The sequence below is a fragment of the Elephantulus edwardii genome, unplaced genomic scaffold (genome assembly GCF_000299155.1).
Source record: "Elephantulus edwardii isolate Elephantulus edwardi_28Jun2011 unplaced genomic scaffold, EleEdw1.0 scaffold00045, whole genome shotgun sequence".
In the NCBI taxonomy this organism is placed as follows: domain Eukaryota; kingdom Metazoa; phylum Chordata; class Mammalia; order Macroscelidea; family Macroscelididae; genus Elephantulus; species Elephantulus edwardii.
This window is the reverse complement of record NW_006399795.1, coordinates 2824884-2837360: the sequence shown is the minus strand read 5'-3', so window position 1 is coordinate 2837360 and position 12477 is coordinate 2824884. Positions and strand designations below refer to the sequence as shown.

The window sequence follows — 12477 nt, the reverse complement described above, 5'->3', positions numbered from 1 at the left end:
TACAGGTTGCCTCATGGAATACATGTAGACATTATAAAATACCCCAACTGGAACGATCCCAAGGGTCATCTCTTTAACCCTTTATTTTATGTTGTTATTGTCATTATTAGGTCCATCAGGTCAAGTACAACTCATAGCGACTCTATGAATATAAGATCTGAACCCTGTTTTATCTTGTGCTATCCTCACACTTCCTGATCCATAAGAGTTCTTGCAGTATTCACCTTGTCGATCCACCTGGTTGAGGGTCTTCCTCTCCTTTGCTGATCCTCCACCCTTCCCAGCATCATGTCCTTCTGCAAGGAATAGCCCCTCCTGTCAACATGCCCTAAGATGTGAGGCAAAGCCTCATCATTCTTGCCTCCAAAGAGCACTCCAGCTGCACCCTCTCCAAGACATATCTGTTTGTTCTCTTGGCCATCCATGGGATGTTCAGTGCTCTTCTCTAATACCACAGCTCAAAGGCGTTAATTCTTTTTCCATCATCCCATCAACAAATATATGAGACAGAGCATGGAAGGAAGAGGTCAGGACTCTGACAAGTTAGTGTCAGGTTTGGACTCACTGCACAGCCTTCTTGAGACTCATTCAATCCCTTCCCATTCTTCCTTCTGCCTGCCAGCTTCTCTTCCCTACCAGCTTCAAGCAGAACGTGTAGAAACAAGAAAACAAGGATATTTGTAGAAGGTAAAATCCTGGAGAAAAATTGCTGATTTATGGGCAGGTTCCGAATTGAAGTACATGAACCTAAAAAGGCTTCTGTTTGTGGCAGTGTTTATCTGTGTTTGCACTCAAGGCTGATATTGATATTGTAAGAGAAAGCTTTAATCCTTTCATTCAAATTTACAAGAAATGCTGTTTCCTTTTAGTTAAAAAAAAAAAAGTCCAAGAGAGCATTTGATTTGAGAAACCAAAAGTCTAGAAAATGTATCCGGGAGTCCTCGTCAATTTGGGGCATAATGAAATAGAAAAAATACTCAATAAAAGCTCCTTTATTACTTTAACTGTTCAAATGTGGAGTTTTTAGCCATCAGGTTAATGTTTTGGTATCGTTTTTTTATTTGATTGTGAGCACTTTTCCAGGTAGCTCTGCCACTCGAGCGCTAATCAGATTCCCACAGATGAATGGTGCTAGCTGAAGCCTTACATCACTGCGTTTTTGCTTCAGCATTATTTTATTTGGTTTTCCTGTAAAAGTTAATAACTCTGTGTGTCCATGTGTTTAACAGTGAGCAGAAAACCATGAGAGATGTCTTCAGAAGCTTTTGCTTCATGGGGAAAATGGAAGGATTTTTGTCATTTCAGAGTAGTTCACTTCTGTGAATAAGGTGTGCAGAATCAGGAGAGATTGCAAGCAAGATACTAAGTTATAACCCTTCAAAGAACACAAAGTGCACTTTTCTCTGTCTCTCAGGCAGAATAAGTTCCCATTGATTTAGAGGAGGATGAGGATGCTCAGTAGGCCTGATTTGCCTAATGATTTGAACGGCTTAAATTTTGTGTTAATCATAAATAAATAACATGCTCTTTTGGCATCACCAGGACGTTGTTCATTCATAGGGTTGCTATGGATTATAATCATCTTGATGGCACATAACAACAACAACAACAGAGGAACAGTTGACATCAAAAGAGGGGAAGACCATCAAGATGGGTTGACACAGTGATGGCAGCAGTGAGCTTGAGCATGGCAAGAGATGATGAGGATGGCATAGCATAGGATGGGGTTTAGAGCTGTTGTTCACAGGGTCACTGTGAGTTGTACTCTACTCAGTGGCACCAGACAACAACATATGACCAAGATACATTTGACCAAAGTACATCCCACGAGTAACATAAAGACCTTTGTGTTCAACTTCAATCAGAGGTAAGAAACAGTGACTATCGACTCAGATGGCTCTGATGTTTGGTAGGCTTTAGCTGAATAACTTCTTTTTCAAAGTGTGTGTTCGTCTTGGTAGTTGTGGTTGTTAATAAAAAGGATGTTGGTGCTGATTAGTCAGAGGTTGCTGAGTGGTTCAAAGCCATGAGGATTGCATTTAATTCTTCCTCTGTGCTATGGATTTTCCAGTAGAACTGAGAAAATCTCTGAGGTTTATCAGGAGGCAATTAGTATCTTTTGAATCAGTTTCTCTTTTGAATTTACGTCTTGGTGCTAAAAACATAGTGTGTGGGTACAAATCTGATAAAGTATATGAGAATCAGTGCCACAACTCTTATCTCAGTGCCTCTAAAAAAATGATCACCGTTTCATCATCTGCACCATATGCATAGCATCTTGGCTTACTTTGTTGCACACTTGATGCAGATAAATTAGTTCTACTGTTGCTGAGTCAGCTCACCACTCATGATGACCCAGGCAGAATGGAATAAAATGTTGCCCTGGCCTGTTCCATACCCAAGATTGATTGTAGATCAGACAGATGCAGTTCAGAGGGCTTTCCTTTACTGATTTTTTGATGTAGATTGCCAGGCCTTTCTTCCCGAGACCTGGCTTAGTCTGGAAGTGCTACTGAAACTGTTGAGCATTATAGTAACACATAAGCTTCCACTGAGTGTTGGGCAATAGCTGTGTATTGGATGGGAGTGGAACTTTGTCTCCCATGTGAAAGATAAGAATTCTCCCATTGTGCTACCACTGCGCAAGTTACTTCTGAAGTCATTTAAAAAGGTATAATCTATATTAGGTACTCCTTTCTTGGAAAATAAAACCTAGAAATTATTCTGTATGGCTGTGAGGTAGGTCCAACATCTGTCATCCCACTTGTTGCCATTTTTTATTCTACTGATCATTCTGTCCAAATATTAGCCATATCTGTCTCCTCTCTGGGACTTGTTTTCTGGTAATGAGGACGTCTTTCTTTGAAAAGAGCTGACTTAAATTGATCATAGCAATTTGAAGATTATGAAATCTATCAACTTATTCTATTAAGAATGATATTTTTGGAACTTCTTTTATGTTTTCAGCTGTGGCTTTTTTTTGTTTGTTTATGAAAGCATCTAAAATAATAACAAGAGCTTGAACTTGATGGTCTTCTGTTATTTTTGTGTTGTTGTGATGTGCTATCGAGTCGACTATGACTCATAGCAACCCTGTGAACAGCAGATCTGACCCTTGCCTTGTCCTGAACCATTTTCATAAACTGTCATGCTCAAATCTATTGTGATAGTCACTGTCAATCCATCTCATTGAGAGCCATCCTCTCTTTTGTTGACCCTCTGCCTTTCCTAGAATGATGTCTATCTACAAGAATCTGTTCCTCCTAAAGATATGTGCAAACACACATGCCTTAAATATGGTTTACATCTCAACATCAAGAAGTTAAAAAATTATCACCACTGGGCTGATAGGCAACATCCTGATAGATGGAGAAAAAGATTGATGTTGTCAGCAATTTCTTCTATTACTGTTACTATGTATCATTGAGTTGGGACCAACCCATAGCTGACCCTCATGCAAGCTTTCAGAGGGTAGTGGGTTTGAACAATGTTCCTTTGGGTTGGCAGTGCAATTCCTTGCTACTAGGCGACCAGAGCTCCCTCTTTTGTTGTTGTTTGCCTTTGAGTCAAGTACAACTCAGAGTGACGCTATGAACAAAAGGCTTGAAGCTCCTCTACAACTATCAACATTTATAAAAGTTCATAGAGTTTCCGGAAGTTATTTAGGAAGTGGATGCCACTCCTGCCTCCAAACCTGTCATAATATGCTATTGTTTTTTATATGCCATTGAGTTGCTTGCAATGTATAGAAACCCTATGTACAGCAGCTCTGAACCCTTCCCTGCCCTGAGCTGGTCTCACTAACTCCGACATACCATCTCCTATTACCCCAGTTACTGTACCAATCCATCTCATCCTGGGTCTCCCTCTCCTGCGCTGTCCATCCACCCTTCCAACGTGATGTCGTTCTCCAAGGACCAATCTCTTCAGGCCACGTGCCCAAAGTAAGTGAGGCAGAGCTTCAAAATCCTAACCTCCAAGGAAACACTTGGCTTTACTCTCTCCAAGACAGACCTATTTAGGGAGCTCTGGTAGCCTAGTGGCAAGAAGCTGCACTGCAATCCCAGAGGCTCGCTGTTCAAATCCACCAGATGCTCTACTGGAGAAGGAGGGACAATCTCCTCCTGTACCAGTCAGATCTGATTTGACGGTACACACATACAAAATAATAAAATAAAATTTTTTTGTTAAAAAGACAGGCCTATTTGTTTTCTTGGCAGTTTTCTCCAGTACCACAATTCGAAGACATCTATTATTCTTATGTCATCCTTAGTCCTTGTCCAACTGTCTGAATCATAACAAGTAAATGAGGAGACCATGGCCTGGATTAGGCGCACCTTTGTATCTAGACTGACATCGTTGCTCTTCAGCACTCTGGAGAGGTACATGACAGCCAATTTTCTCAGTGCAGTTCGTCTTTTGAGTTCCTGAGTATTGGTGTTAAGAGTGCTAATTGTGGATCCGAGCAAGCTGTAATTATTAACAATCTTAATCTCTTCTCCATCTAATAGGGTGCTGTGTAGATCACAACAAATTGTGGCTAACCTTGAGGAAAATGGGAATCTCAGAGCACTTGATTGTGCTTATAAGAAACATATACTTGGAGCAAGAAGCAGTCCTCAGAACAGAGCAAGGAAACACTGCATGGTTCAAAATCAGGAAAGGAGTGTGTCAGGGACGCATCCTTTCCCATAACTTTTCAATCTGTATGCAGAACAGATCATTCAGGAAGCAGGGCTTTATGAGGAGGAGTGTAGTATCAGGATTGGTGGAACATCTATTAACAATCTGCGTTATGCAGATGACACAACCCTGCTTGCTGAAACTGAGGAGGACCTGAAGTGCTTGTTGCAAAAGGTCAAAGACTATAGTCTTCAATATGGATTGAAGTTCAACATCAAGAAGACAAAGATTCTTACCCTCTTCTATTAGCAAATCTTAATTATTTACTACCTTTTGCCTCCTAGTATATCAAAGGTTGTCTTTTGCTACTCATATTTATAATTTCAAATTTTTTTCTTTTCTGTCTTTTGTATTTAAACTAGTTTAGAGTCTGACTGGTTCTCTTTTTGTATTGAAATATATATTTTTTAATGTTACAGAATATGGACTTTCTAGTTAGGATGGCTATTTAGTGAGTCCTGACATGTTTTGAATGTGAGGTGAAGGTAGACAGAATTTCATGGTTCAGAGTTTATTTTCCTTGGAATTCAGGAGCCCATCTTCCTGCACTCTGAGGAGATGGTGCTAAGTCCTGGTGACTAACCCTCAGCAATAACTTGAGGCTTGGAGTAGTCACCGTCCACGGCGCAACGATTCGTTGTCCCTTCCTAATCCTCAGGAGTGGATGATAAGAGAGAGCTTCACCAATCTCCATGTAGTCTGGATGTCAGGAGATGTGGAAACTGAAGTAGTGTTTCATCCACTGAGAGTTGAAGAGAAATAGCAAAGGCGGGGGGGGGGGGGGGGGGGGGGGGGGGGGCGGGGAGAAGGGTGCAACAATGAATGAATGGAATTCCAAAATCTTTGTAGATGTTCATTGAAATGAAAAAGTAATTAATTAATTAATAAAAAAACATTCAACCCATGATGGAGGCTGTGGTATCATTAGACAGGTCCTGGGGACCGTATGCTATATATTTTTAGTGTTGGAGTCACCAGCCACTGTCACTATGTGAGCTCACAGTTCTCCTCTGGGAGCCTCTTGGACACTGAGTCATTACATTCCTTTGGAGTGATTCAACTCAACAGCTTGACACCTTCATTAATTTTACAACACGAAGCCTGGGTGCTCTTTGCTTTCTCTTTAACAGTGTGGGGGAATGAAAAAAAAAAAAAAAATTGGAAATATACAACCAAGAGAAACTGGAAGAAGGCATATAGTCCTGGAGCTGCTGAAAGGCATCATGTTAGGAAACCAAGCTCGTTGCCTTTTCTTAGTACCTCCGGGGACCGAGCACCCGACTCTTGCCACTTGTCTATGGCACATAAACCTTTCATTTCTGCTCCTGGCATGCTGGCCGAACCTCAGACTTGCAGCCAGCTCGTTTGCCTTCTCCGCTGAGGTCACTGCTACTGTGATCCGTGTATAATGGCATTTTCCTCCTCTTTTCAGTATGGAGGCTATTACAGTTTCTTCTCTAAACAGGACTTCAAACAGTTTGCTGCCAGTTGGATTTCAAAGCCAAGGAAAAGGCAAATGTCATCCTTTTTTTCTCCCCTCTTTGGGTAACTGCTTTGTTGGTTGCATCAAAAATTAGAGGGGTTGCTATCTAAATTCAGGTGGGGATGCATGGGGACAAGGCATTTAAATGTGCCTTTCTTCCCAAAGAAGAAAATCCTTTCCTTCTCAACCTTTCCTAAAAAGGAACTTTGATCTACGTAACCCAGAAGCAGGGTTTTCAGTTCTTCCAGAGCAACTGTGTACTCTCTGGCTCTTTCTGTGGCGGTCAGACCAGGCACTCCTTTTCCAAGGCTTTTTTCTGCTCAGCGGCACCAGTTCCCACCAGCTGGAAGCTGGCACCCACAGTGGTAGGCTGGGTGTGAAAAACTGGCCAAAGTCCCCTGTATGTCCCTAAAATCACTGTCACTTGATAGTAAAGAGTATGTATTGGTTCCAGATGCTTTTTATTTCATGTACTACTTTAATAAACTAACAAAACAGTGACATCCTGGCAAGCCATTCATGCGATATTTTTAACTAGGACTAAGGGGAAAAAATTAAATGGTAGAGATATTTCACTCTGAAAGGTAGTTTTTGCTCATATGAAGTTGACACTTTTCATAAAAGGCTTTTACTGCATATATCAATGTGTTTTAAGAGAGATGAGGGTCAATAATGCCTGGTTTAGAATGCCCTAAATACAGATTTACACAATAGATCTTAAAATATGTGATGTTCTTGCAAGCAGACTTCTTGTGCACTTCCCACTAGAAGCATTTTTATTTCTTTAATGTGAAAAACAAAAGGAAAGTAAAACAAAGGAAATTAGGGCCCACAAGCTTAATTAGTGGAGAGTTGTAACCCAAATCAACAATGGGAAGGACACAATGACAAAAACCAGGAAATTCCAAGTTGAGAGAGAGTCTCTTTCCTTTAACCCTTGGAGTGCCAGCCTTCACCCGGCGCAGGAGGCAGCCTCAAGTGCAACTCCCAGTCTTCATTTTTGAACTTCCTGACTTTTGTTAACTCCTCTCTTTCCACCCCCCAGGAATGTAAATGAAACATACCATTGTGTGCATGTTAGTGGTAGATAAATGGGCTAAAAGTGCTTCTTGATTTTTGTAACCCCCGAGAAGGGGAAAGAAGTGAAGGAAATAATAATAATAAAAAAAACCACCCTACCACCCAAACCCTGTCACTGTCATCTGTTCATTTTTAATGAGCAATTTTAAAAAATTGAAAATAAAAGAGGAAAATGAATAGGTGTTGAACCAGCCCGTGATATGTAAATGCCAACTAGTAATTACCTAAAACCTCAATTTTCATTCTGTTTCATCTTGCAAAACATTTCATTTTCCCTGAGTGAAAACACTTAATTTGGGCTGTGTGCGTTCGCGGAGCGGCCGCCCGTGGCCTGCGCCTCCGCCAGCTCCGGCTAGGGGGCACTTTGGCTCTGCGCTAGGCTGCGGCGAGGGAGAGCCGTGTCCACCTCAAGGTTATTCTCCTCTTGCCATTCCAGTGGTTTTGCTCCGAGTGCTCCGTGGAGCCCCTCCCCCTCGCCTAGGCCGGTTTGGGGAGCCTTCTTCCTCCTTGTCCTTGTGGAGTGTTGTATTGAATTTTGGCTGACCGAGCCTTCCTCTGCATATTAACTTTCCCCTCTTACCTGGCTTCCCCGAGTTGCATTTCACACTCGGAGAGCAGCTCTCTCTCTGTGCCAGTCATCCTTTGAGATTTCAAACAGCCATTTCAATTTTTTTGGTTTTGTTTGGCTTATTCATTCACCCTCTCTGCTCTCCGGCTACATTTAGAATAGTGATTCCTCTGCTGTCTTTTCTTTGGCTTGTTAGCAATTTTCCTTTTGCTCAGATTTCCACTTTGTCACCTTTTGGATGCTTTTTTGCAGCACCTTGGAATGTGGCTGGCTGCTTGTTCCCTGTTTGCTTCCCTCTCCAGCCTGTTCCCTGGCTAGAAAAACAGCATGTAGCACTGAGAAAGAGAGTGGAGAGCCCAGGATTGTGAATGGTAGGTTACAGTGGTGTCCAGATGGGGAAAATCAGAATTATGTTGTCCTAGGACCCTGAATCTGAGAGCGCTCTGCTTGGAGTTGCAAGGAACACGGCCTCTTTAGTGAGATATATAGCTTCATAATTAGCCCGTTGCATTTTTTCACGAGTGCTGGCATCAGCGTTCTCCGATGTGTTCCTCTGATTAACAGCTGCTTTGCAACTATTTCCTTGTGCCACCGATGACCATATTTGTCACGGAACTCCTGACAGAGCACTGATTTCTTACTAAAATGCAGCATTTCTGTTTGAAGAGGGTTTTCTCCTTCTCGGTAGTGCCTGGCTTTTAGAGCCACTCCTTGTTAAAACTCAACGTTGGTTTTGGTCTAACGCTTGTTAACAGGATTCTGGGTCTCGAGAGTAGGAGTAGAGGAACCTTTTATAGGCAACTTAATCTTCCGAGCAGGACTTTAATCTTTCAAGCCAGACTATGCTGGGATGAGGCTTCAGGCTGGTCTTGTGGTCATTTCCTTAGGCCCTGTAGTTGTGGCCTCTCAGGTTAAAAAGGACCTGGCTTTGGTTGGCAGTGCCATTAATTTTTGAATACTTTTAATATTTTACAATGGCTAATGAATGCTCACATTTTTGGAGATAGATGTGTATGTGGTACACAGGAGTGCTGGAATTGGTGGCATTCCAAGTAAGTGTCACTGGAGACAATGCATCAGGTTTACATGCCAGGTGCAGAGTACTGAGGCTCCCTCCAACCCCAGGTTCGTTATTCGGCAGCTCATCCCCCTCACGCAGAAGAGCCAGTGTGCACTCGGAAGATGACAATGGGCAGGTCTTTTGTGGGAGAGTTTTAAACACATAGGAGGCCTCTCTGCTATGAGGACTGTCTTCTCACCAGGGATTACTTATCCTACACAATGCATTTAACAGCACATAGTTCATAGTAGATAACCCCTGAGTATGCTGTGTTCTATTGATTTATACAGTTACAAATCCTGCTCTCTCAAACACAGATCTCTCTCAACTGGCCAATCGTCTTGGATCAATGGTGTTTTTCAGCCTAGAGCCTCCCCTTTTCACTGACCTGCTCGCCAGTCACTCCAGTGCAACCATTGTTAGAGGATAACCGATATAAGAAGAATTGACTCCTTTCCTCTGCATCTCCACTTTAAATGATAGTGGACATGATCACATTTTCCTAAAGTTGTGAAGGTTGGCCAGGTTGTTTTACTTTGCTTTGCTTCGACTGTGTGTGTGTGTCTAGTAGTAGGGGTGAGACATTTTGCTCTTCATGTCTTCTGAGTTAATCATAGTCTGGTAATTCAAATGCACCCTTTAAGAACTCTACCAGTGCAAGACATGGGGAAAGGAAGCCATCCATATAGCAAGTGCCTTACACAATGGTATCAGGTGCTTTGTGCCAGACTTTTCTCTGGTTTGCTGTACTTCCACAACATGCGCAGTAAAGTTCCTGTCTCCGTTTTACATCTTTGACATTGAGGCGGAAGATTTGGCCTGAATTTATGTAATTTAGTTGGGCACAAATATAACCCATGAATAGTCACGTTCATCTTCTAATTAGAAAATCAAACGATAATACAGGACAGGCTGCAGGCACCCCATCATTTAATCCAACAAAAGCGTGTTGTGTGTGTTGGGCCTCAACAGAGGAAAGAGGCAGTTGAATTGCTTCATGAAGTTAATGAAAAGTGTCCAACAGCAGGCAAATGAAAGACGCAGAGCGAGTGCCCCGTCAGTTGTTTAGATGTTAGGATCGTTGCATTATGGGAAAAGAGTTTGGGGACGTCTTTAGCCTGCTGTGTATGAGTCATGGGACTTACAAAACTCTCAGTTGGACGGACAGGCCTTTACAATCTCTCTTATGGTACCTGATCCTTGTGAGGAGGAGGGGGGAGAAGAGTGAAGAGTAGCTGAAGAAGTAATTAGTGGATGGAGGAGAGAGCTTTCGTGTGTTCACACTCCATGTAGCTTCTTACCTGGGTATCTTTCTTATTCAGCACATTATGTTGAGGCTATTAGTTTGGGTGCTTTATATTTTTGCATCTGGCGTAGTGATATCGATGCTGTTAAATATGTGATTTGCCTGTCGCCTGCATTTTCCGACAAAGATCAAGAGGCGCATAAACAAGCCCCAAATATACTTTATGTAGGTGTTTGGCAGTATCATTTTATATGACTTGAAATTAGTGAATGGAAACTTTAAAAAGAAATTGTTCATATTTTTGCAAGTTTGAAGTGTGCCGGGACTTTGTCAAATTCCCGTTAAAATAAATATGTCAATTTCATCTCCTTTCCAAATTCATTTATCTTGCTTTTTTAAAAGGTGTTTTCTACTTTACCTGATGTTTAAATTGGATTCGCTCGTTTATGCTGTTCTTTGCTATATCCCCCACGTTTTTCTTAAATGAATTACTAATGACAGAGCACTCCATCATTCCCTCTCTACAGCCACTTTAAGGAAAGCATGGTGATCTAAACCTTTTAACCTATTAAAGATGATTTTTCCCAATTGAATCAGACCCACCACAGGTGTAATAACTAATCATTTAAACTACACCTGCTATTATGTATTTTTAAGCCATTATGCGTGTTGGATAGATGATAATTCATGTTTATTGCATTGTCCGATGGATCCGTTTTGCCTACACTAGGCTGATTAATGTATTTAAAGAAATAAGAGATGCAATTTTTAAAAAAAAAATTGATGGAATGCGCCAAGCACTGCATTGAGTGCACCATTAAACCCATCAGAACTTTGCTCTCTGACCAGAAATGCATATACCAAGGACTGTATTAAAAAAGCAAGGTGAAACCTGTGCGTTTTAGTGGTGGGATTCTGTTTTCTTTTTATGCTGTGGAAAATTTTGGAAGGATGAAGACAAGGTTTATGTTTCTATGGGTAAATGATAGGAACCATGCTATTAGCATCTACTGCTTGAGGACCTGTCCATCCACATTTCCTTTGACACCTGGTACACATAGCAGAGCGTGCACAGACTGCTGCATGATACAAATACTGTAATTTTCTTGTGTATTGAAGGCACATTTTTCCTCCAGGTGAAGAACAATTATCTCCAAGCCATCTGAGCCACACAGATTGGCGTTGACCTGTGGGGCCAATGATTCCACAAAGGCCTACTCTCTTTCCAGAGCACCGGCCTGTCTTCCTTTTATTTCCCTCCTTTTCTGCTTCTCTTTCTGTATTCTTTCCCCTCCTTGTTATTTCTCTTCTTTTCTTGCCCTACAGTCTTCTTCCCTCCTGTTTTTCTCCTTCTCTTTATTTTTGTATCTCTTCTTTCTTTCCTCCTCCTTCCCCCTTTCTCATCTCTTCATTAAAATGGATCCGTTTTCTGTATATGTTAGAATTGTCTTGCTTTTGATCCAACCTGAGGAGATCTGGTTAAGGGACTAAGGAGAGTGAATCTGTCATGTGTGGGGTTCTAGAATCTCAAGTATCAGTTTTTCTTGTGTTTTTCCATAGGTCAGAATTGGTTGGTTATCACTGCAGCTCATAGTGGTGGTTAATATTATAACGAATTTAGAGGGCTAGGCTTGGCTCTCAGGAACCGCTAGTATGTGGTATTGCTGACAGGTTCAAATTTGAAAAGTCCTGGGAATCTGAGTTCATCCTTTAGGGAGAATGTCTTGGTTCAGAGTGATTATTGGAGAAATAAGGGAGTTGCCCTGGCTTTAACCCCCACCCTGGTTTATCCTTGTCTTTTATTACTAGACAAGCCTGTCTGGTCTCAGAGTTAAATTCATATAAAATATGGGAAAGAGATGATTTGTAACTTGTATTTCATTTATAGTCACAGTGCTTTTTGTTTGAATCAATGCCCAACTGCTACTCTTAGTTTGAAGGATGGTAGAAAACTTTCTTCTGTTTGACTCATTAAAAATTCTTTCTTTCATCAATTTCTAAGTGAACGTCAGGGCCTGTTGACTTTACCTGTAACATGAGACCATGTTAGTCTTTTGGTTTTGATGAGTTGAATGGCTCCCTTTCTCTGTCGGGCAGGCTGGTGTGTCCCCTCTTGTGTCTTTCAAGGCTGGGATGGAGAGCAGACCAGCAGCCGTGTAAACACGTGCTTTATGTGTGCTGAGTGATGTGGAGGCGAGAACCCTCGACAGCTTTCCTTCTGTTCCCTACTTGCCTGATTTGTGAAGAGATGACGATTTCATGAAAGAATAGATATTTTTTACCTTGGGTAGGTAGATAGGTATTTAACCAGTCACCTTTTAGTTATGAATCTCCAAACTCTGTCCTTTGTAAAAGCT

General features: G+C 41.6%; 1 protein-coding gene across 1 annotated transcript in view; it reads left to right on the top strand.

The window, feature by feature from the left end:
• Window positions 1-12477, top strand: part of PEX14 (peroxisomal biogenesis factor 14) — a 227786-nt gene that overhangs the window by 84387 nt on the left and 130922 nt on the right. The gene's annotated exons all lie outside the window — the stretch shown is intronic.